Source organism: Rutidosis leptorrhynchoides, chromosome 1 (genome assembly GCF_046630445.1).
Source record: "Rutidosis leptorrhynchoides isolate AG116_Rl617_1_P2 chromosome 1, CSIRO_AGI_Rlap_v1, whole genome shotgun sequence".
In the NCBI taxonomy this organism is placed as follows: Eukaryota; Viridiplantae; Streptophyta; class Magnoliopsida; order Asterales; family Asteraceae; genus Rutidosis; species Rutidosis leptorrhynchoides.
In genome coordinates this window covers 502,184,031-502,211,064 of record NC_092333.1, presented here as the reverse complement: position 1 = coordinate 502,211,064, position 27,034 = coordinate 502,184,031, and the positions used below count along the sequence as shown (strand labels likewise).

The 27,034-nt window shown below is 35.8% G+C and overlaps 1 protein-coding gene across 1 annotated transcript in view; it reads left to right on the top strand.

Moving 5' to 3' along the window:
- LOC139875957 (probable aspartic proteinase GIP1) overlaps positions 1-27,034 on the top strand; it is a 36,414-nt gene that overhangs the window by 1,353 nt on the left and 8,027 nt on the right. The gene's annotated exons all lie outside the window — the stretch shown is intronic.

Sequence of the window (27,034 nt, the reverse complement as noted above, 5' to 3'; positions counted from 1 at the left end):
ACATCCTTTTAACATGCCTCATGCCAATATTGTGAACATGCGCTCTGAAAATAGCAGTTGGTAGTGCTTTGGTGAAAAGATAAGCAGAGTTTTTGCTGGATTGAACATATCTCATTTAAATCTGGTTGTTCTTAATGAGATCTTGAGTATATGAGAAGAATCTAGGAGGTATGTGTTTTGTTCTGTCACTTTTGATATACCCTTCTTTCATCTGTGTTATGCAAGCTGCATTATCTTCATAGATAGTTGTTGGACTTTTATCGCGTTCTAGTCCACAAGAATAAGTAATGAGCTGTGTCATTGATCTCAACCAAAAACATTCCCGAGTAGCTTCATGTAATGCAATTACTTCGGCATGATTTGATGATGTTGCAACAAGTGTTTTTTTTTAGAACGCCATGAAATTGCGGTACCTCCATTTAGGAATACATATCCAGTTTGAGATTTAGCTTTATGTGGATCAGATACATAACCTGCATCTGCATAACCAACTAAATCTTGTTTTGAATCGCTAGAATAAAAATAATCTCAAATCAGCAGTTCCTCGAACGTATCGAAATATGTGTTTGATTCCATTCCAATGTCTTTTGGTAGGAGCTGAGCCGAACCTTGCCAACAAATTAACTGCAAAAGAAATGTCAGGTCTTGTACAAATTGTAAGATACATAAGAGCTCTAATTGCACTAAGATATGGTACTTCTGATCCCAGGATATCTTCATGATCTTCACAGGGACGAAATGGATCAGTGTCAACATTAAGTTATCTAACAACCATAGGAGTACTTAATGGTTTTGCCTTGTCCATATTGAAACGTTTTAAAATCTTTTCCGTATAAGTTGTTTGATGTACAAGTAAACCATTAGGCATATGCTCAATCTGCAAACCAAGGCAATATTTGGTTTTTCCGAGATCTTTCATTTCAAATTCTTTCTTTAGAAGTTGAATGGCTTCATGGATCTCTTTATTTGTACCTATGATGTTAAGATCATCAACATAAACGGCTATGATCACATATCTGGATGTTGTTTTCTTAATGAATACACATGGGCAAATAAGATTATTAGTATACCCTTTGCTTATCAAGTAATCACTTAATCGTTTATACCACATGCGACCCGATTGTTTCAACCCATATAAAGACCTTTGTAACTTGATTGAGTACATTTCTTTGAGTTTTGCATTGGTTGCTTCTGATACCTTAAATCCTTCAGGTATCTTCATATATATATATATATATATATATATATATATATATATATATATATATATATATATATATATATATATATATATATATATATATCACTATCAAGTGATCCATATAGATAAGCAGTCACAACATCCATGAGATGCATTTCTAAATTTTTAGAAACTGACAGGCTGATTAAGTATCTAAAAGTAATTGCATCCATAACAGGGGAATAAGTTTCATCATAATCAATTCCCGGTCTTTGAGAAAAACCTTGAGCTACAAGTCTAGCTTTATATCTTGTAACTTCATTTTTCTCATTTCTTTTTCGCACAAAAACCCATCTATATCCCACAGGTTTCACATCTTTAGGAGTGAGAACGATAAATCCGAAAACTTTTCTTTTATTGAGCGATTCAAATTCAGCTCGTATTGCTCCTTTCCAATGATCCCAATCATGTCTATTTTGACATTCCATGACAGATTTTGGTTCTGGATCATCATCATCATTCATAATGTCATATGCAACATTATATGAAAATATCTCATCAAGATTTTTCATTTCATTTAGGTTCCATAATATTTTTGAATGTGCATAATTGATTGAAAATTTCGTATTGACATCATCAATCTCCTCTGCAGAAGGAGTATTGATTTGTGGTTCTTCCTGAACACTTTCTTTTACCTCATTATCAGCTGATTTTCTTTTTTGAGGATTTTTATCTCTGGAACCAATTGGTCTCCCACGTCTCTAGCGTGGTAAAGACTCAAGAGTGACATTATTGCCAGCTTTTGGAATTTCAATTCGAGCTGGAACATTTGCTGCTGGTATATATGATTTAGTCACTCTTTTTGTATCTGTAAATGCATCAGGCAATTTATTCGCAAGTTCTTGCATATGTATTATTTTTTGAACTTCGATCTCACATTCTTTTGTGCGAGGATCAAGATACATTAATTGAGGTTCACACCATGAAACATCATTTTCTTTATTTTTTATTTCTCCCTCTAATCTAGGGAACAATGTTTCATTAAAGTGACAATCTGCAAAACGTGCTGTAAAAACATCACCCGTCATGGGTTCAATATATCTTATGATTGAAGATGTTTCATATCCAACATATATTCCCATCCTTCTTTGAGGACCCATTTTAGTGCGTTGTGGTGGTGCGATAGGAACATAAACCGCACAACCAAATGTTCTAAGGTAGAAAATATTTGGCTGATGGCCAAAAGCAAGTTGCAAGGGAGAATATGTATGACTTGCACTTGGTCTAATGCGAATTAATGATGCAGCATGTAAAATTGCATGACCCCATACAGATACTGGGAGTTTTGTTCTCATTATCAATGGTCTAGCTATTAATTGCAATCGTTTGATTAGTGATTCGGCTAAATCATTTTGTGTATGCACATGGGCAACAGGATGTTCAACAACAATCCCAATAGACATGCAAAAATCATTAAATGCTTGAGATGTAAAGTCACCAGCATTATCCAATCTTACTCTTTTAATATTATAATCAGGGAAATGTGTTCTCAATTTAATAATTTGAGCAAAAAATTTTGCAAATGCCATGTTTCGACTTGATAATAGACACACATGAGACCATCTACTAGTTGCGTCTATTAGGACCATGAAATATCTAAATGGTCCACATGGTGGATGAATGGGTCCACATATATCACCTTGAATTCTTTCAAGAAACAATGGTGATTCTTTTTCAACCTTAAGAGGTGATGGTCTTATTATCAATTTTCCAAGTGAGCATGATGTACATGGGATAAGTGCATCATGAGAGATCTTTTGATCCGTCAATGGATGTCTATATGTATTTTGAATTATTCTTTTCATCATTGTTGATCATGAGTGGCCTAATCTTTCATGCCACAGATTGATCATTACAGGATTACATGCCTTTTCATTAACTACCATGTCTGCTTCTGGTACATTTATATATGTATAATGTAAACCAGAACTAAGTCTTGGTAGTTTTTCAATCACATGCTTCTTGTCAGTGATACTTAAGTATTTATCATTTTCTGTAGTCACTCACTGATAATCATATCTATTTTGGTATATGTCAGAGAAGCTTAACAAATTTCTCTTTGACATGGGAGAAAATAAGGCATTTTTTTATCAGAAAATTTGTACCATTTGGTAACATGAATTTTGCCTTTCCCATTCCTTTTATTAAATCCGCAGGACCTGATATAGTATGTACCGTTCCTTCTGTTACTTTAAAATCAGTAAAATATTTTTTAGATTTGAGTATAGTGTGTGTGGTACCACTGTCTGCAATACAAAGATCTCCACCATTTGACTGATTTTGCACTCCAGTAGTGTACATTATTGTCACACCCCCAGTTAGGGCCTGGGCAAAATGTGATTCAATATCATAATACATACCAATATATTATAAAATGAGAACAAATACTATATGAATAAAACCAAATTTGCAGCGGAAGGATTAATAATGTCGTTACAAGAATTATAAATTGTTCAAATGCAGAAAAGTAAATATGCGATAAGTCTTGATCCTAGCCAAGTAAGTCATCACGTAAGCAGTAGATATAGAGGTCCTGATCATTCAGTACCTGAGACAAACATGCTAAAAGTGTCAACCAAAAAGGTTGAGTGAAATTCATAGGTTTAACAAATATGATTGACCGTTTATTCTTAGACCACAAGATTTGTTATATAAGTAGATCACGCAGATCCAAAAGTAGTACTGATTCGTGATATTTTAGACTAAACGTTTGTTTTGTTGCCCCGATGATAAGTTGACAGTACCTTATCACCATGTTTAAATCATTATTAAGTAATACAAAGACATCGCGGTCAAATGTATCGGGGACGTTACTCCCGATAGGCCTACCCCCAATAATTAAGAATGCCTTATCCTGAAAGCAATTAAAAAATATCACTGTGGGATCTTAGTAGCATAAGCTAGTCATAGCACAGTTTAAGTTCGTACTTGTGTCTAAGTTGTTTAAAGTATTAAAGCAGCATGTGTCTCACCCCAGTAAGTATAAAAAGTGCTATAGCAATAAGAGTGGGGCTATGAAAGTCACCTTAGTAATTCGATGAGATAAAGTAATCCTTAAAGAGGAAGTATGGATGATCGAAGCACGGAATAAGTCAACCTAAGAATAAGTTGAGAATAGTTTAGATGTTTTGCCCGTACTATGATAAGTGTAAGTATTTTCTTTTATAGTAAATTTAAAGAAGGTTTATCGTTTTGGAAAGGCTTTTCATACTAGACAAGCTTCCAATCTAACACTTTCAATTTAAAATGGCCTTTTCAGGTCATAGGTTTCTGAGCCACAGGATCCTTTAACTCGGTAATCCAAACTCTCCGCCTAGACTTTCGAGCGTCCATCCACTCGAGAAAGATCAAGATCTATACCCATCTAATATACCGTTCCAATACGTTTTTAGGTGCGTATAGGAATACAACACTTTAAATACTTTATACAATAAGTATTTACTTAAGTTCGATTGTATTATCGTTATTAAGATTGTTTGGTTTTTAAATCCTAATAATAAGTAGGATATATTTAAGTAAGTAAACAAGTGTTATACATAGAAATTGTGTTTTATGAATGGGTATGTATTAATATCAAGTTAATATGTATATATATATATATATATATATATATATATATATATATATATATATATATATATATATATTTATCTTATATGTTAAAATATGTATAGTTTAATTTTAAGTTTTATGTCAATATAAGTACCAATAATTATCTAAAAATGCTAACAAGTGTTTTATTGATTTCATAACAGTAAGTGACATGTATAAAACATTATAAAAATTTTCTATACATAAATATTAAGTTTTATGTATTAAATATTAAATTTTTTTATAGCTAAAATACAAATAAATAGATAAACAAGTTTAACAACACATTTTATATTTTTTTTAGGTTCTACTGACCAAAATAAACTTAGGAAAAATTTATAAATTTTTGTTATGGTGTAAAAGTATTTGTTTCTAATTTCTTTTTCGGTTCAAGATAAATCAAAGTTTATAAAGTAATACTTATTATATCAACTCAATTAATTCATCTAAAATTTTCGTATGCCTAATATAGTTTATTAAGCTTAGAAAAATTATTTGTACATTTATATTGATAGTTTAACTATTTAATTCAACTTTTGTATTGTTTTTAGTTTAAATTCGGAATTAAATAGAAATATATAATTATTAATTCTAAAAATAATTTTTATAACTTTCTTATTAGTTCCTAAGTAATTTCCATTGATTATTGTAGTCATAAACATGTTATATCATTAAATTCTATTTTTCTTTTTAAAACAGATTTTCCGGTACTGTAGCAAAAGTAGAAAAAAATACAAATTAATTATTTAAAATGACAAATAAATCAAACATAAATTTTTATAATTACTTTTATGACCTAAGGAACAAGCGAAAATTATAAAACATAATATATAAAATTGTTTACTATTTATTTCTTCATTATCTATATATACCGAATATAAAAAAAGTCAGTTTTTGATTTTTAATAAATATAAATTCGAATGTATAATTCATAAAAATAATTTTTATAGTCATTAGGATACTTAATACTAATTATCATGTATTTACATTACTTATTATAATTAATTTCGTATTTATTTGGTATTTAACATAAAACTAGCACAAAAATATGATAAAAACTAAATAAAAACTATAAAAATAATATAGAGAACTTACAAAAATAATTTTTGCAGAGGTTTGAGAGTATGATCTTCAAGTGAGAATAAATTTTTGAGGTGTAAAGGATTTTGAAAGAAATGGCTAGTATTTATAGGTGAAAACTTGGTATAAAAAAATGTATAAAAGAAATAAAAAGAAAAAGAAAAGAAAAATAAAAATATTAATAATTGTATCAGCCCATAATTTGTATTAAATAAAGAAAAGTGTTTTTATAAAGCTAGATATAGATCTAGAATAAAATTAAAAAATAAAAAGCAAAAAGTATTAAATTTTTTTTTTGTTTACTATTCGGCGCTACAGTAACTTTTTTTTTTCCGGGCATTTTAAATTATACGGAAGAAAATATAGATGAAAAAATGAGGGTCGTTATAGTACCTCCCCGTTAATGAAAACTTCGTCCCGAAGTTTTAAGTAGAGTTCCCGTCTGCTTCATCAACAGTTGGGAAGAGATGGGGGTATTTTCGTATCATTTGGTCTTTGCGTTCCCAGGTATATTCGGGGCCTCTACGCGAATTCCAACGGACTTTAACAATAGGTATGTTGCTCTTACGAGTCTCTTTGACCTCTTCTTTCATAATCTCTATAGGTTCTTCGACAAAGTGCATTTGCTCATCAATGCGGATATCATCCAAAGGAATAACAAGAGTATCTTCGGCGAGACACTTTTTCAGATTTGAGACATGAAACACATCATGTACTTGACTTAGTTCAGCTGGAAGTTCTAATCGATACGCAACGGGACCGATTCTTTGAATAACTTTGAAAGGTCCAACATAACGCGGACTGAGTTTACTTCGTTTACCGAAGCGGATAACACCTTTCCAAGGAGATACTTTTAACATAACGTTATCTCCAACTTGGAATTCTAACGGTTTTCGGTGAGGGTCGGCATAACTCTTTTGTCGACTACGAGCGGTTTCTAAACGCTTCTTGATTTGCACGATCTTTTCGGAAGTTTCATGAATAAGTTCAGGACCAGTTAATTGTCTGTCCTCGAGTTCATCCCAACACAACGGAGATCTACATTTGCGACCATATAAAGCTTTGAATGGTGCAGCTTTAATACTAGAGTGATAGCTGTTGTTGTAAGAAAACTCGACTAAAGGTAGGTGTTTATCCCACCCTTTACCGAAATCGATAACACATGCTCGTAGCATATCCTCCAAAGTTTGGATAGTTCGTTCACTTTGACCGTCCGTTTGCGGATGATAAGCTGTACTCATGTCGAGTCGAGTTCCAAGAGACGCTTGCAAGGATTTCCAGAAATTGGAAGTAAATCGACTATCGCGATCCGAGATAATAGAAGTAGGGACACCATGACGAGTAACAATCTCTTTAACAAAGAGTCGAGCTAACTTTTCCATTCTGTCAGTCTCTTTGATTGGTATGAAATGTGCAGACTTAGTGAGACGATCAACTATGACCCAAATCGTATCATTGCCATTTGCAGTCTTAGGCAATTTTGTGATAAAGTCCATAGCTATACCATCCCACTTCCACTGTGGAATATCGGGTTGAGTTAGAAGACCAGAAGGCTTTTGGTGCTCGGCTTTGACTTTCGAACAAGTAAGACACTTACTCACATAAGTAGCAATGTCGCCTTTCATGTTGGGCCACCAGTAGAACTCTTTCACATCCTGATACATTTTACTAGAACCGGGATGACTAGAATACCTAGTCTTATGTGCTTCATCCAAGACTAGTTCACGGAGATTACCATAACGAGGAACCCAAATTCGATTACCAAAGTATCTTGTACCATTGGACTTAACTTGCAGTTGGTTTTCGAAATTTATAGGTCCTTCTCCTTCGATAAGTGTAGGTTTGATAGCTTCAACTTGAACTTCGCAGATTCGAGAGATGAGATTCGATTTGATCTTAAGATTCAAGGCACGAACACGCCTAACTTCGTCCTTTCGACTTAGAGCATCGGCAACTACATTTGCCTTTCCCGGATGATACTTTAGTTCACAATCATAATCATTTAACAATTCGAGCCATCGTCTCTATCTCATGTTTAGCTGTTTCTGATTAAAGACATGCTGAAGACTCTTATGGTCGGTGAATATCGTAAACTTAGTACCGTATAGATAATGTCGCCACATCTTCAGAGCGAATACCACAGCACCTAACTCCAAATCGTGTGTGGTGTAATTAACTTCATGTTTCTTTAATTGTCGGGAGGCATAAGCGATAACCTTCTTGCGTTGCATTAGAACACAACCGAACCCTTGTTTCGAGGCATCGCAGTAGACAACAAAATCGTCGGAACCTTCAGGTAAAGATAAGATCGGAGCAGTGGTCAACTTCTCTTTCAGAATCTTAAATGCAGACTCTTGTTCTTCGGACCACTCGAATTTCTTCCCTTTGTGAGTTAACTTGGTGAGAGGCTTTGCAAGAAGAGAAAAATCTTTAATAAATCTTCGGTAGTAACCGGCAAGTCCCAAAAATTGGCGAATATGCTTCGCAGTCTTTGGCACTTCCCAATTCTGAACAGCGGTGATTTTAGCGGGATCGACATGTATTCCATTACTATCTACAACATGTCCAAGGAATTGTATGGTTCTAAGCCAAAACTCACACTTAGAAAATTTTGCGTAGAGTTTTTCTTTTCTTAAGAGTTCAAGAATCAATCGTAAATGTTGCTCATGTTCTTTCTCGCTTTTAGAATAGATCAAGATGTCGTCGATGAAAACAATAACGAATTTATCAAGGTAAGGCTTGCAAACACGGTTCATAAGATCCATAAATACGGCTGGAGCATTGGTTAAACCGAAAGGCATAACACAAAATTCGTAATGTCCGTATCGGGTGCGGAATGCAGTCTTAGGAATGTCGGACTCCTTGACTCTGAGCTGGTGATAACCGGATCTTAAATCAATCTTAGAATAAACGCTTGACCCTTGAAGTTGGTCGAATAGATCATCAATGCGAGGTAACGGGTAACGGTTCTTTATGGTAAGCTTGTTGAGTTCTCGGTAATCAATACACATTCTCAACGTACCATCCTTCTTTTTGACAAATAAGATAGGAGCTCCCCACGGGGACGAACTTGGACGAATAAAACCTAGATCCAAAAGTTCTTGGAGTTGGTTAGAAAGTTCCTTCATTTCGGAAGGTGCTAAACGATACGGTGCTTTAGCAATGGGTGCAGCACCTGGAGATAAATCGATTTGAAATTCAACTTGACGAGGTGGTGGAAGACCAGGGAGATTTTCGGGAAACACATCGGGAAAATCTTTAACAACCGGGACGTTTTCAATACGCGTTTCTTCGGATTCGATCATTTTAACGTGAGCTAGTATGGCGGAGTAACCTTTCACAAGGTACTTACGGGCTTTAAGACATGAGATGATATTAAGATTGGAACAACTTCGTTCGCCTTGGATAATAAGAGTTTCTCCACTTCCTAACGGAATTTGAACGGTCTTATCGAAACACATGATGGCTGCTCTCAATGGACCTAACCAATCCATTCCAACCACTACATCGAAACTACCTAGCTCGACCGGCAAAAGGTCTATCTTGAATTCCTTATCGGCTAGAATTAGGTTGCAGTTTTTATATATTTTATCAACTTTCATTAACTTCCCATTAGCCACTTCTACTAATCGTCTGGTTTGTAGGGTTTGGGGCTTTTCAGTAAAAAGGGTGCAAAACTCATTTGACACATAACTCTTATCGGCTCCCGTATCAAATAAAATAGTGGCATAACAATTATTGACGAGGTACGTACCGGTAATGACCTCATCCTCATCACTGGCTTCTGCAGCAGTAATCACAAAAGCACGACCTTTGGCAGTAGCATTTGCTCCAGTAGCTGGAGTATCTTTCTTCTTTGGACAATTCGGGCTAATATGCCCCTTTTCACCACAAGTATGGCATGTTGGAGGAGCTCTAGCCGGAACAATGGCTCTATTCTGAGGTAGGGTTCTACAAGTCTTTGCAGCATGGCCTATCTTCTTACATATTGTACACACAGCAGTGCACTTTCCCGGATGATGCCTTTCACATTTAGAACAAAACGGACTAGTACCCTGATAACCGGGTCTCGTACCATTCGCCGGTTTCTTATTAACATTTTGAGCTGAACCCTGAGATGGTTCAAATTTCCTCTTATTGTCACCGTTTTTAACTTCGACTTGTTTATTAACCGAAACTCTCCTACGTTTAGCCATCATTAAACTCTGTGCCATGTGGATCACAGCATCCACAGTAACCTTCTCGGCAGAAATCACATTCCCTTGAACATCCTCGGGTAGACCCTCGATATACCGCTCTATCCTGCGGGCTTCAGTTGGGAACATTTCGGGACATAAGGTAGAAAGCTCCAAAAAACGATTGGTATAGCTTTCGATATCGGTTCCTTTAACTCTGAGTTCCCAGTACTCAGCCTCGAGCTTTTGGACTTGACTTCTTGGGCAAAACTTAGTGATCATCATGCCTTTGAGTTCATCCCATGGTGGACTGCTCATGCCAAATCTGTGGGAATAGATAATGCCAAATCACTAAGTTTTGCCCAAGAAGTCAAGTCCAAAAGCTCGAGGCTGAGTACTGGGAACTCAGAGTTAAAGGAACCGAAATCGAAAGCTATACCAATCGTTTTTTGGAGCTTTCATGTCCCGAAATGTTCCCAACTGAAGCCCGCAGGATAGAGCGGTATATCGAGGGTCTACCCGAGGATGTTCAAGGGAATGTGATTTCTGCAGAGAAGGTTACTGTGGATGTTGTGATCCACATGGCACAGAGTTTAATGATTGCTAAACGTAGGAGAGTTTCGGTTAATAAACAAGTCGAAGTTAAAAACGGTGACAATAAGAGGAAATTTGAACCATCTCAGGGTTCAGCTCAAAATGTTAATAAGAAACCGGCGAATGGTACGAGACCCGGTTATCAGGGTACTAGTCCGTTTTGTTCTAAATGTGAAAGGCATCATCCGGGAAAGTGCATTGCTGTGTGTACAATATGTAAGAAGATAGGCCATGCTGCAAAGACTTGTAGAACCCTACCTCAGAATAGAGCCATTGTTCCGGCTAGAGCTCCTCCAACATGCTATACTTGTGGTGAAAAGGGGCATATTAGCCCGAATTGTCCAAAGAAGAAAGATACTCCAGCTACTGGAGCAAATGCTACTGCCAAAGGTCGTGCTTTTGTGATTACTGCTGCAGAAGCCAGTGATGAGGATGAGGTCATTACCGGTACGTACCTCGTCAATAATTGTTATGCCACTATTTTATTTGATACGGGAGCCGATAAGAGTTATGTGTCAAATGAGTTTTGCACCCTTTTTACTGAAAAGCCCCAAACCCTACAAACCAGATGATTAGTAGAAGTGGCTAATGGGAAGTTAATGAAAGTTGATAAAATATATAAAAACTGCAACCTAATTCTAGCCGATAAGGAATTCAAGATAGACCTTTTGCCGGTCGAGCTAGGTAGTTTCGATGTAGTGGTTGGAATGGATTGGTTAGGTCCATTGAGAGCAGCCATCATGTGTTTCGATAAGACCGTTCAAATTCCGTTAGGAAGTGGAGAAACTCTTATTATCCAAGGCGAACCAAGTTGTTCCAATCTTAATATCATCTCATGTCTTAAAGCCCGTAAGTACCTTGTGAAAGGTTACTCCGCCATACTAGCTCACGTTAAAATGATCGAATCTGAAGAAACGCGTATTGAAAACGTCCCAGTTGTTAAAGATTTTCCCGATGTGTTTCCCGAAAATCTCCCTGGTCTTCCACCGCCTCGTCAAGTTGAATTTCAAATCGATTTATCTCCAGGTGCTGCACCCATTGCTAAAGCACCGTATCGTTTAGCACCTTCCGAAATGAAGGAACTTTCTAACCAACTCCAAGAACTTTTAGATCTAGGTTTTATTCGTCCAAGTTCGTCCCCGTGGGGAGCTCCTATCTTATTTGTCAAAAAGAAGGATGGTACGTTGAGAATGTGTATTGATTACCGAGAACTCAACAAGCTTACCATAAAGAACCGTTACCCGTTACCTCGCATTGATGATCTATTCGACCAACTTCAAGGGTCAAGCGTTTATTCTAAGATTGATTTAAGATCCGGTTATCACCAGCTCAGAGTCAAGGAGTCCGACATTCCTAAGACTGCATTCCGCACCCGATACGGACATTACGAATTTTGTGTTATGCCTTTCGGTTTAACCAATGCTCCAGCCGTATTTATGGATCTTATGAACCGTGTTTGCAAGCCTTACCTTGATAAATTCGTTATTGTTTTCATCGACGACATCTTGATCTATTCTAAAAGCGAGAAAGAACATGAGCAACATTTACGATTGATTCTTGAACTCTTAAGAAAAGAAAAACTCTACGCAAAATTTTCTAAGTGTGAGTTTTGGCTTAGAACCATACAATTCCTTGGACATGTTGTAGATAGTAATGGAATACATGTCGATCCCGCTAAAATCACCGCTGTTCAGAATTGGGAAGTGCCAAAGACTGCGAAGCATATTCGCCAATTTTTGGGACTTGCCGGTTACTACCGAAGATTTATTAAAGATTTTTCTCTTCTTGCAAAGCCTCTCACCAAGTTAACTCATAAAGGGAAGAAATTTGAGTGGTCCGAAGAACAAGAGTCTGCATTTAAGATTCTGAAAGAGAAGTTGACCACTGCTCCGATCTTATCTTTACCTGAAGGTTCCGACGATTTTGTTGTCTACTGCGATGCCTCGAAACAAGGGTTCGGTTGTGTTCTAATGCAACGCAAGAAGGTTATCGCTTATGCCTCCCGACAATTAAAGAAACATGAAGTTAATTACACCACACACGATTTGGAGTTAGGTGCTGTGGTATTCGCTCTGAAGATGTGGCGACATTATCTATACGGTACTAAGTTTACGATATTCACCGACCATAAGAGTCTTCAGCATGTCTTTAATCAGAAACAGCTAAACATGAGACAGAGACGATGGCTCGAATTGTTAAATGATTATGATTGTGAACTAAAGTATCATCCGGGAAAGGCAAATGTAGTTGACGATGCTCTAAGTCGAAAAGACGAAGTTAGGCGTGTTCGTGCCTTGAATCTTAAGATCAAATCGAATCTCATCTCTCGAATCTGCGAAGTTCAAGTTGAAGCTACCAAACCTACACTTATCGAAGGAGAAGGACCTATAAATTTCGAAAACCAACTGCAAGTTAAGTCCAATGGTACAAGATACTTTGGTAATCGAATTTGGGTTCCTCGTTATGGTAATCTCCGTGAACTAGTCTTGGATGAAGCACATAAGACTAGGTATTCTATTCATCCCGGTTCTAGTAAAATGTATCAGGATGTGAAAGAGTTCTACTGGTGGCCCAACATGAAAGGCGACATTGCTACTTATGTGAGTAAGTGTCTTACTTGTTCGAAAGTCAAAGCCGAGCACCAAAAGCCTTCTGGTCTTCTAACTCAACCCGATATTCCACAGTGGAAGTGGGATGGTATAGCTATGGACTTTATCACAAAATTGCCTAAGACTGCAAATGGCAATGATACGATTTGGGTCATAGTTGATCGTCTCACTAAGTCTGCACATTTCATACCAATCAAAGAGACTGACAGAATGGAAAAGTTAGCTCGACTCTATGTTAAAGAGATTGTTACTCGTCATGGTGTCCCTACTTCTATTATCTCGGATCGCGATAGTCGATTTACTTCCAATTTCTGGAAATCCTTGCAAGCGTCTCTTGGAACTCGACTCGACATGAGTACAGCTTATCATCCGCAAACGGACGGTCAAAGTGAATGAACTATCTAAACTTTGGAGGATATGCTACGAGCATGTGTTATCGATTTCGGTAAAGGGTGGGATAAACACCTACCTTTAGTCGAGTTTTCTTACAACAACAGCTATCACTCTAGTATTAAAGCTGCACCATTCGAAGCTTTATACGGTCGCAAATGTAGATCTCCGTTGTGTTGGGATGAACTCGAGGACAGACAATTAACTGGTCCTGAACTTATTCATGAAACTTCCGAAAAGATCGTGCAAATCAAGAAGCGTTTAGAAACCGCTCGTAGTCGACAAAAGAGTTATGCCGACCCTCACCGAAAACCGTTAGAATTCCAAGTTGGAGATAACGTTATGTTAAAAGTATCTCCTTGGAAAGGTGTTATCCGCTTCGGTAAACGAAGTAAACTCAGTCCGCGTTATGTTGGACCTTTCAAAGTTATTCAAAGAATCGGTCCCGTTGCGTATCGATTAGAACTTCCAGCTGAACTAAGTCAAGTACATGATGTGTTTCATGTCTCAAATCTGAAAAAGTGTCTCGCCGAAGATACTCTTGTTATTCCTTTGGATGATATCCGCATTGATGAGCAAATGCACTTTGTCGAAGAACCTATAGAGATTATGAAAGAAGAGGTCAAAGAGACTCGTAAGAGCAACATACCTATTGTTAAAGTCCGTTGGAATTCGCGTAGAGGCCCCGAATATACCTGGAAACGCAAAGACCAAATGATACGAAAATACCCCCATCTCTTCCCAACTGTTGATGAAGCAGACGAGAACTCCACTTAAAACTTCGGGACGAAGTTTTCATTAACGGGGAGGTACTATAACGACCCTCATTTTTCCATCTATATAATGCCCGAACAAAAGATTTAAGTATAATGAATAAACTCTAAGTACTAATAAAAGGTCGTTATATACATACGAAATTAACGAACGTTAAACGAATAATAAATTTTATTCAACAACGTACGCGTAAGAATTTTTATAAAAAAAAATTTATGTCATAACATGATTACATATAAAATACTTATATTAATTTTGTATTTAGTTAATATATTATACAATTAATAAATACAAGTATATATAAATGTAGTAACATATATAAAACTAATAAAATTATAAAGTAATAATTTAATTAAATAAAAACCACATTTAGTAATTATAATTTTATAAATACCGAATATATATTTATATTTATCAAAATTCGTATTTAATAATTAAATAAAAATAGAAATTTAGTTAGTTAACATTTTTAGAACTATGAAATATATATATATATATATATATATATATATATATTTAAAAAGTAGTATTTTTTTTATATATAAACTAGATCTAGATCCACTTTTATTTATTTTATTCCTACTTTTAACTTTACTTTTATTTATTTATATTTTGAAATGGTGGCATGACTGGCCATAAATACTTTTAATTTTTTTTACAAGACAATAGTTATTTTTTTATATAAACTTTTGTATTTTTTTATTTTCTCTTTACCAAAAATTGTAACTATAAATACCATAGCGCCTAGTTCACAAATTTTGTACACCAAAAACTTGAAGAATTCTCTCTCAAACCTCTGCAAAAATTATTTTTGTAAGTTCTCTATATTATTTTTATAGTTTTTATTTAGTTTTTATCATATTTTTGTGCTAGTTTTATGTTAAATACCAAATAAATACGAAATTAATTATAATAAATAATGTAAATACATGATAATTAGTATTAAGTATCCTAATGACTATAAAAATTATTTTTATGAATTATACATTCGAATTTATATTTATTAAAAATCAAAAACTGATTTTTTTTATATTCGGTATATATAGATAATGAAGAAATAAATAGTAAACAATTTTATATATTATGTTTTATAATTTTCGCTTGTTCCTTAGGTCATAAAAGTAATTATAAAAATTTATGTTTGATTTATTTGTCATTTTAAATAATTAATTTGTATTTTCTTCTACTTTTGCTACAGTACCGGAAAATCTGTTTTAAAAAGAAAAATAGAATTTAATGATATAACATGTTTATGACTACAATAATCAATGGAAATTACTTAGGAACTAATAAGAAAGTTATAAAAATTATTTTTAGAATTACTAATTATATATATCTATTTAATTCTGAATTTAAACTAAAAACAATACAAAAGTTGAATTAAATAGTTAAACTATTAATATAAATGTACAAATAATTTTTCTAAGCTTAATACACTATATTAGGCATACGAAAATTTTAGATGAATTAATTGAGTTGATATAATAATTATTACTTTATAAACTTTGATTTATCTTGAACCGAAAAAGAAATTAGAAATAAATACTTTTACACCATAACAAAAATTTATAAATTTTTCTTAAGTTTATTTTGGTTAGTAGAACCTAAGAAAAATATAAAATGTGTTGTTAAACTTGTTTATCTATTTATTTGTATTTTAGCTATAAAAAAAATTTAATATTTAATACATAAAACTTAATATTTATGTATAGAAAATTTTTATAATGTTTTATACATGTCACTTACTGTTATGAAATCAATAAAACACTTGTTAGCATTTTTAGATAATTATTGGTACTTATATTGACATAAAACTTAAAATTAAACTATACATATTTTAACATATAAGATATATATATATATATATATATATATATATATATATATATATATATATATATATATATATATATATATATATATATATATATATATATATATATACATATTAACTTGATATTAATACATACCCATTCATAAAACACAATTTCTATGTATAACACTTGTTTACCTACTTAAATATATCCTACTTATTATTAGAATTTAAAAACCAAACAATCTTAATAACGATAATACAATCGAACTTATGTAAATACTTATTGTATAAAGTATTTAAAGTGTTGTATTCCTATACGCACCTAAAAACGTATTGGAACGGTATATTAGATGGGTATAGATCTTGATCTTTCTCGAGTGGATGGACGCTCGAAAGTCTAGGCGGAGAGTTTGAATTACCGAGTTAAAGGATCCTGTGGCTCAGAAACCTATGACCTGAAAAGGCCATTTTAAATTGAAAGTGTTAGATTGGAAGCTTGTCTAGTATGAAAAGCCTTTCCAAAACGATAAACCTTCTTTAAACTTACTATAAAAGAAAATACTTACACTTATCATAATACGGGCAAAACATCTAAACTATTCTCAACTTATTCTTAGGTTGACTTCTCTGTGCTTCGATCATCCATACTTTCTCTTTAAGGAATACTTTCACTCACCGAATTACTAAGGTGACTTTCATAGCCCCACTCTTATTGTTATAGCACTTTTTATACTTACTGGGGTGAGACACATGCTGCTTTTATACTTTAAACAACTTAGACACAAGTACGAACATAAACTGTACTATGACTAGCTTATGCTACTAAGACCCCACAGTGATATTTTTTAATTGCTTTCAGGATAAGGCATTCTTAATTATTGGGGGTAGGCCTATAGGGAGTAACGTCCCCGATACATTTGACCGCGATGTCTTTGTATTACTTAATAATGATTTAAACATGGTGATAAGGTACTGTCAACTTATCATCGGGGCAACAAAACAAACGTTTAGTCTAAAATATCACGAATCAGTACTACTTTTGGATCTGCGTGATCTACTTTTATAACAAATCTTGTGGTCTAAGAACAAACGGTCAATCATATTTGTTAAACCTATGAATTTCACTCACCCTTTTTGGTTGACACTTTTAGCATGTTTGTCTCAGGTACTGAATGATCAGGACCACTATATCTACTGCTTATGTGATGACTTACTTGGCTAGGATCAAGACTTATCGCATATTTACTTTTCTGCATTTGAACAATTTATAATTCTTGTAACGACATTATTAATCCTTCCGCTGCAAATTTGGTTTTATTCATATAGTATTTGTTCTCATTTTATAATATGTTGGTATGTATTATGATATTGAATCACATTTCGCCCAGGCCCTAACTGGGGTGTGAAAGATGAACTGGAAGATACCAAAGACTACGAAGCATATTCGTCAATTTTTGGGACTTGCCGGTTATTATCGGAGATTTATAAAGGATTTTTCCCTTCTTGCCAAACCTCTTACGAAGCTAACTCAAAAAGGGAAGAAGTTTGAGTGGTCCGAAGAACAGGAATCTGCTTTCAAGATTCTGAAGGAGAAGTTGACCACAGCCCCGATTCTATCTTTACCTGAAGGTACTGAAGATTTTGTTGTTTACTGTGATGCCTCAAAGTAAGGCTTTGGTTGTGTTTTAATGCAACGTGAAAAGGTTATTGCCTACGCTTCTAGACAGTTGAAGAAACACGAGGAGAACTATACCACACACGACCTTGAGTTAGGTGCCGTGATATTTGCATTAAAGATATGGAGACATTATCTCTATGGTACCTATTTTACCGTGTACACTGACCATAAAAGTCTTCGACACATCTTTGATCAAAAACAGCTGAATATGAGGCAAAGCCGATGGCTCGAGACATTGAACGATTATCATTGTGAGCTGAAATATCATCCTGGCAAGGCGAATGTAGTTGCCGATGCCCTTAGCCGAAAAGACGATGTTAAACGTGTTCGTGCTTTAAACCTAAAAATCAAATCGAATCTTATTTCACGAATCTGTGAAGCTCAATTGGAAGCTATTAAACCGACACTTATCGAAGGTGAAGGACCTATAAATTTCGAAAACCAACTGCAAGTTAAGTCCAATGGTACAAGATACTTTGGTAATCGAATTTGGGTTCCTCGTTATGGTAATCTCCGTGAACTAGTCTTAGATGAAGCACATAAGACTAGGTATTCTATTCATCCCGGTTCTAGTAAAATGTATCAGGATATGAAAGAGTTCTACTGGTGGCCCAACATGAAAGGCGACATTGCTACTTATGTGAGTAAGTGTCTTACTTGTTCGAAAGTCAAAGCCGAGCACCAAAAGCCTTCTGGTCTTCTAACTCAACCCGATATTCCACAGTGGAAGTGGGATGGTATAGCTATGGACTTTATCACAAAATTGCCTAAGACTGCAAATGGCAATGATACGATTTGGGTCATAGTTGATCGTCTCACTAAGTCTGCACATTTCATACCAATCAAAGAGACTGACAGAATGGAAAAGTTAGCTCGACTCTATGTTAAAGAGATTGTTACTCGTCATGGTGTCCCTACTTCTATTATCTCGGATCGCGATAGTCGATTTACTTCCAATTTCTGGAAATCCTTGCAAGCGTCTCTTGGAACTCGACTCGACATGAGTACAGCTTATCATCCGCAAACGGACGGTCAAAGTGAACGAACTATCCAAACTTTGGAGGATATGCTACGAGCATGTGTTATCGATTTCGGTAAAGGGTGGGATAAACACCTACCTTTAGCCGAGTTTTCTTACAACAACAGCTATCAATCTAATATTAAAGCTGCACCATTCGAAGCTTTATACGGTCGCAAATGTAGATCTCCATTGTGTTGGGATGAACTCGAGGACAGACAATTAACTGGTCCTGAACTTATTCATGAAACTTCCGAAAAGATCGTGCAAATCAAGAAGCGTTTAGAAACCGCTCGTAGTCGACAAAAGAGTTATGCCGACCCTCACCGAAAACCGTTAGAATTCCAAGTTGGAGATAACGTTATGTTGAAAGTATCTCCTTGGAAGGGTGTTATCCGCTTCGGTAAATGAAGTAAACTCAGTCCGCGTTATGTTGGACCTTTCAAAGTTATTCAAAGAATCGGTCACGTTGCGTATCGATTAGAACTTCCAGCTGAACTAAGTCAAGTACATAATGTGTTTCATGTCTCAAATCTGAAAAAGTGTCTCGCCGAAGATACTCTTGTTATTCCTTTGGATGATATCCGCATTGATGACCAAATGCACTTTATCGAAGAACCTATAGAGATTATGAAAGAAGAGGTCAAAGAAACTCGTAAGAGCAACATACCTATTGTTAAATGTAACGACCCGACCAAAACCGTTATTGACGGCGTCGTTAACTTAGGTCCCGTTGCGTGGTCGTAGTCCCTAAGAGACTCGTTTGACCAAAATTATGTCGCGTTCATTTGAAAGGTACAAAGTTTAGTTTAACAAACGGATCGACAATAAGTTTAAGTTTACAAAGTTATAAAGTATGAATGAAATAACTTGCGACATAATTAGTTTGAAAACACAGTTGCTATAAATAGCGTAAGTATGTAAACAAAAGTTTGAATCCAAAAGTGCTATCCCTAGCGTATGCATGCATGGTTGACTCCAATCAAGTAATCAAAGAGTGCGGAAGCATGTATCAAGTAGCCAAGTATGAACCTGAGAAAACATGTAGAAAACTGTCAACGAAAAACGTTGGTGAGATCATGAATGTATTTGTAAAAGTATATTTTGAACCACAATAGTTTGTATAGATGATTATCCAAATCGTATTTATTCCGAAGAATGTAGTTTGTATTGCGAGCACCCAATTACCAAAGCTTAACTGAATCTTCCCTCTGAATTTTGAATATAGTGTTAGAACATACACTATGCACGTTGAAATTATATTTCATCCACTAACGGTAGCGAACCGTCTGAATGAGGGTTCGTTAAACCCGTATGGCCACACAACATAATCACTCGCTTACACGTACACCCTGCAAGTGGAACTAATGATAATTGGATTGAGGACTTTTGTTCAAACTCGCCTGTATCTTTGTATTCGTATTTGTGTTCAAAGTATAAAAGTATGAAAAGTATATATACATGTGAAATGTATATAAGTATGTAATGTATATGTTTCTCAGCCCACGATTTAAAGGAATAAAAGTATTTGCAAAGGTGGGACTATGATCTCACCTCGAGTGCACGAGTATAAAAGTACTTCAACAAGTAAACGTGTGCATGAAAGTTGCTTAGCCTTGACCTAAACAAGTAAGTTATATCAATTAACCGGTTACGACACAAGGTCGGGTGAAATGTGTTCAATTAGTCCTATGGCTCGTTACGACTCGATTAAGTATAGCATGTGAATCACGTTGTCAAGTTTCATGCAAGAATCAAGTATAAAAGCATGTTAGAACGATTGTATAAAAGTTTGGTTAAGTTTGACTAAAAGTCAAACTTGGTCAAAGTCAACGAAAAAGTCAACACGTTCGGGTCGGGTCCCGAACTATTTTTCTATGCTAGTTATTCATATATAAGCATGTTAAAACAAGTTGCATGTAAATTGGAGGTCTAGAACATGTCAAACATTTTTAGTAAAAAGGTCAAGGGAAACAGAATCTGGACGCGGCTTATGTCGCGCCGCGGCCAGGCCTGTCGCGCCGCGACAATGGCCGTGGCCTGGTCCCAGGCCTGTTTCACTTGTTCAAGGCTTGGTAAAATTTCAAACAAACGCAAAACTCAAACCGTAAACAATTAGAAAGCGTATCTTATACCGTTGGAAAGCTCTTTTGACAAGGAACACAACTAAACATGTTTCATCAAACAAAAACAACATTTTCCATAACCGATTTCTCGTCAAGTGATCATTTAAAAGTCCATTTTCAAAGTTTCAAGTTCATCAATTGCATTTTAAGTTTCGGGAATCCAATTCACACATATGATATGCCGTTTCGAAGGTAATGAAGCATACATTACTACTAAACACTAACAATTAACATTCCATGGCATTTAAGCATCCAAAAGTTCATGTCAAGAACTATCAAACCCTAGTCAAACATCAAAAGAAATCATTAATCGGGTTTTTGAAGTTTTCTTAATCAACCTACACATCAAAATGTAGCTAATGATACTAGTAACACAATTAAAACATGCACTTTAACAATCTAACAACATTAACTCATCCAAAATCAAGGATTAAGCAAACCCATTTCAAAAACTCAAACTAGTTACTCCAAACCACAAATCGAGCAAACAAAACATATATTCATGTTACACACGAGCCATAGACACTAACTAACACCATTTCAAGTCAAAAACACGAATTTAGAGAAATCTAGAGTTTTAGAAATGTTACCCAAACGAGATGAAGTTGGTATCAAATTGTAGAGGATGAAGAGAGGATCACGAATATGTAATTTGTTTTGAAGTTTGCTTCCCGATCCGAATTTAGATGATGAATGTTTGAATTGGGTGTTTGTGTGTGTTCTTGCTAGAGAGAAAGAGAGAGAGATGGAGGTGATTGAATGGTGAGGAAGGTGGGGAGGTGGTGACTAGTTGCCCCAATTTGGCCAAGTGACGAGATTGGTCCCTCAAGTTTCAAAGCGGGTGCGGTAATTAACCAAACGAATATTTTAAAACGCTCGAGTAAACGGGTGATGTCAAAATTAAATAGCGGGAATATAATGAACGTTACTCACGGAAACTATTAATTTAAATACGAAAGATTATGTTTTAAAAAAAAAGACGGTGTTAAAATTAAATTTAACGGAAAAACGCGGGATGTTACATTATCCACGTCTCAAAAGAAATTTCGTCCCGAAATTTAGTTGGAAGTAGTAGTTGTTGAATCTTCCTCGAGATTTTGTGTTGCCAATTCTACGAATGAAGGAGAAGTACGTTCTAGGGTATTTCAACGAACCTGAAGGTCGGGGTCGTATGTCGTTTTAAGGTTTGGTTCCATGATTTTATGGTTTCCGGTCCTCCTAGGAAGTGAGGTTTATCGTCGATAGTGAGTTCATCAAAGAAGATAACAAGTTCTCGTTTCGCAAAACACGTCTTTGAGTTGATACATCGAATGTAGGATAAACGGAGACTCAAAATGAGTCGGAAAATCTAAACGGCTAGCGACGGGTCCAAAACACCCCAAGAATTTAAAGGATCAAAATATCGCGGATTTAGCTTCCTACGTTTTCCCGAAACGGATTGCACCTTTCCAAGGTGCGACTCTTAACGTGACGCGGTTTCCCACGTGGAATTTGAAATGTTTACGTCTAACATCGGCGTAGCTCTTGGTGATTACGAGTCGCGTAGGGTTTTGCCTGAATATGAATAAATTTTCTCGGTTGCTCATGAATAACCTCGGCCCCGGTGAATTGATCATCGTTTACTTGGTTCGACAAAGGAGAATGACGTTTCCGGTCACATGTGGTTTCAAAAGGAGTGACGTTAAAACTCGAATGAAAATCATTGTAGTACGAGGATTCGGTTAAAGGAAAATACTTTTCTCAAGTAAATTTGAAGTTGGTAATACAAATTCGTATTATGGTTTCCAAGGTTTAAATCGCATGTTTGTTCGGTCCGTCGGGTTGTGGATGGTACGCGGTACTCATGTCTAAACGCGGTCCCGAGGCTTTTTGTAAGGTACTCCAAAATCTAGAAGTGAAACGAGGATCTCAATCCGAAACGGGGTACATTTCCCTAAGGCATAGTGAACAAGTTTGCTAGGAATTGAAAACGTTAGCTAGGACAAGTTTCTCAAGAAAATTCGCGTCGCGGAAGATTTATCGGTTTCCAAAAACGTTCGTCGGGACAAGTTCTTATCGGGTTTTGAAAACGATTGTTAGGACTATCCACCCTCGCGGCGAATATTTGTACGACGTGAAGAGTCGCTCTCCATTGCGAATTTAGAATAAGGACCTCCTGAACCGGAAGTACGAGGGTGATGCAAGAGAAGTTTCCGCCCCGATGTGAGCATAACGAGTAAATTGTAGTTAGTCAACAAGACTGCGCGAGGACGAGCTAGTATACCCATGTGACATTCGGTTGAAGTCGAATGGAATCGGTAATTCATTCGGAAGCATAAATATAATTTGACAATAATTGAAGGTGTGTCCCCGGTATGGTTGTTATAAATATTCTCGGAGTTTTCGGATGTCCAAACCTGAAAAGATGAAGTCATGTACATGGCACATGGTGGTGTTTAGGTTGATCGAGTCTAACCACCATCACGCGTCACTAGAACTTTGGTATGTCTTACCGTAATATAACCACGTTGATCGAGTGTCGTTATATTACGCTAACTCATACCTCCATTCCCACATCACTCTATGGATTCAAGTTCGTGTAATCGCGAAAATCTAAAATAAACAAAATGTAACGACGTCTCAAACGTGACTCGTATTAAATCGAAAGGATTGGTGCAACTCTGAAGATGCGTTCCCCGAGGGAAGTGTATAGTTGATTGTTCACGTCAATGTGGTTCAAGTCAAGCGATAATGCCCTTAGGCACGAAAAGAGTAACGAATCATGATAACAAAAAGTACGCAACCGTAGTGATATTTAGCGATGACGATACTCACCTAGAGTAGTGATGGTAGTAACACCAAAAAGTAGATAGTAAGAAACACCAGTGGAAAACCGATAGTAAGTTGAAACGGTGGCAAATAACAATCCGGGAGACAGAGTTCCCGAACAAGTGTGACTAATGAAGTCGTTGTCATCCTTACGCGCATGAATCTTGAATTTACGTGTGTTACCAAAAAGTGGCGGAATACGAGTTCGTATGATGAAGGTTGGGTACCATTAAAAAGTTTGCCTAAGAATGATTCAAGTATAATGCACAAGTAGTCAAGTAAGTGCTATCTATAGCAAATGTATGTCAGAATGCAAATGTTAACTATCCGGTTGTAGTCTAGACTCACTAATGCGTCCTAACGACTCTGTTAGACACACTAATGCACATCCTAGTTCCCTACAACCAACGCTCTGATACCACTTGTAACGACCCGACCAAAACCGTTATTGACGGCGTCGTTAACTTAGGTCCCGTTGCGTGGTCGTAGTCCCTAAGAGACTCGTTTGACCAAAATTATGTCGCGTTCATTTGAAAGGTACAAAGTTTAGTTTAACAAACGGATCGACAATAAGTTTAAGTTTACAAAGTTATAAAGTATGAATGAAATAACTTGCGACATAATTAGTTTGAAAACACAGTTGCTATAAATAGCGTAAGTATGTAAACAAAAGTTTGAATCCAAAAGTGCTATCCCTAGCGTATGCATGCATGGTTGACTCCAATCAAGTAATCAAAGAGTGCGGAAGCATGTATCAAGTAGCCAAGTATGAACCTGAGAAAACATGTAGAAAACTGTCAACGAAAAACGTTGGTGAGATCATGAATGTATTTGTAAAAGTATATTTTGAACCACAATAGTTTGTATAGATGATTATCCAAATCGTATTTATTCCGAAGAATGTAGTTTGTATTGCGAGCACCCAATTACCAAAGCTTAACTGAATCTTCCCTCTGAATTTTGAATATAGTGTTAGAACATACACTATGCACGTTGAAATTATATTTCATCCACTAACAGTAGCGAACCGTCTGAATGAGGGTTCGTTAAACCCGTATGGCCACACAACATAATCACTCGCTTACACTTACACCCTGCAAGTGGAACTAATGATAATTGGATTGAGGACTTTTGTTCAAACTCGCCTGTATCTTTGTATTCGTATTTGTGTTCAAAGTATAAAAGTATGAAAAGTATATATACATGTGAAATGTATATAAGTATGTAATGTATATGTTTCTCAGCCCACGATTTAAAGGAATAAAAGTATTTGCAAAGGTGGGACTATGATCTCACCTCGAGTGCACGAGTATAAAAGTACTTCAACAAGTAAACGTGTGCATGAAAGTTGCTTAGCCTTGACCTAAACAAGTAAGTTATATCAATTAACCGGTTACGACACAAGGTCGGGTGAAATGTGTTCAATTAGTCCTATGGCTCGTTACGACTCGATTAAGTATAGCATGTGAATCACGTTGTCAAGTTTCATGCAAGAATCAAGTATAAAAGCATGTTAGAACGATTGTATAAAAGTTTGGTTAAGTTTGACTAAAAGTCAAACTTGGTCAAAGTCAACGAAAAAGTCAACACGTTCGGGTCGGGTCCCGAACTATTTTTCTATGCTAGTTATTCATATATAAGCATGTTAAAACAAGTTGCATGTAAATTGGAGGTCTAGAACATGTCAAACATTTTTAGTAAAAAGGTCAAGGGAAACAGAATCTGGACGCGGCTTATGTCGCGCCGCGGCCAGGCCTGTCGCGCCGCGACAATGGCCGTGGCCTGGTCCCAGGCCTGTTTCACTTGTTCAAGGCTTGGTAAAATTTCAAACAAACGCAAAACTCAAACCGTAAACAATTAGAAAGCGTATCTTATACCGTTGGAAAGCTCTTTTGACAAGGAACACAACTAAACATGTTTCATCAAACAAAAACAACATTTTCCATAACCGATTTCTCGTCAAGTGATCATTTAAAAGTCCATTTTCAAAGTTTCAAGTTCATCAATTGCATTTTAAGTTTCGGGAATCCAATTCACACATATGATATGCCGTTTCGAAGGTAATGAAGCATACATTACTACTAAACACTAACAATTAACATTCCATGGCATTTAAGCATCCAAAAGTTCATGTCAAGAACTATCAAACCCTAGTCAAACATCAAAAGAAATCATTAATCGGGTTTTTGAAGTTTTCTTAATCAACCTACACATCAAAATGTAGCTAATGATACTAGTAACACAATTAAAACATGCACTTTAACAATCTAACAACATTAACTCATCCAAAATCAAGGATTAAGCAAACCCATTTCAAAAACTCAAACTAGTTACTCCAAACCACAAATCGAGCAAACAAAACATATATTCATGTTACACACGAGCCATAGACACTAACTAACACCATTTCAAGTCAAAAACACGAATTTAGAGAAATCTAGAGTTTTAGAAATGTTACCCAAACGAGATGAAGTTGGTATCAAATTGTAGAGGATGAAGAGAGGATCACGAATATGTAATTTGTTTTGAAGTTTGCTTCCCGATCCGAATTTAGATGATGAATGTTTGAATTGGGTGTTTGTGTGTGTTCTTGCTAGAGAGAAAGAGAGAGAGATGGAGGTGATTGAATGGTGAGGAAGGTGGGGAGGTGGTGACTAGTTGCCCCAATTTGGCCAAGTGACGAGATTGGTCCCTCAAGTTTCAAAGCGGGTGCGGTAATTAACCAAACGAATATTTTAAAACGCTCGAGTAAACGGGTGATGTCAAAATTAAATAGCGGGAATATAATGAACGTTACTCACGGAAACTATTAATTTAAATACGAAAGATTATGTTTTAAAAAAAAAGACGGTGTTAAAATTAAATTTAACGGAAAAACGCGGGATGTTACATTAAAGTCCGTTGGAATTCGCGTAGAGGCCCCGAATATACCTGGGAACGCAAAGACCAAATGATACGGAAATACCCCCCATCTATTCCCAACTGTTGATGAAGCAGACGGGAACTCCACTTAAAACTTCGGGACGAAGTTTTCATTAACGGGGAGGTACTATAACGACCCTCATTTTTTCATCTATATTTTCTTCCGTCTAATTTAAAATGCCCGAAAAAAAAAAAAGTTACTGTTGCGCCGAA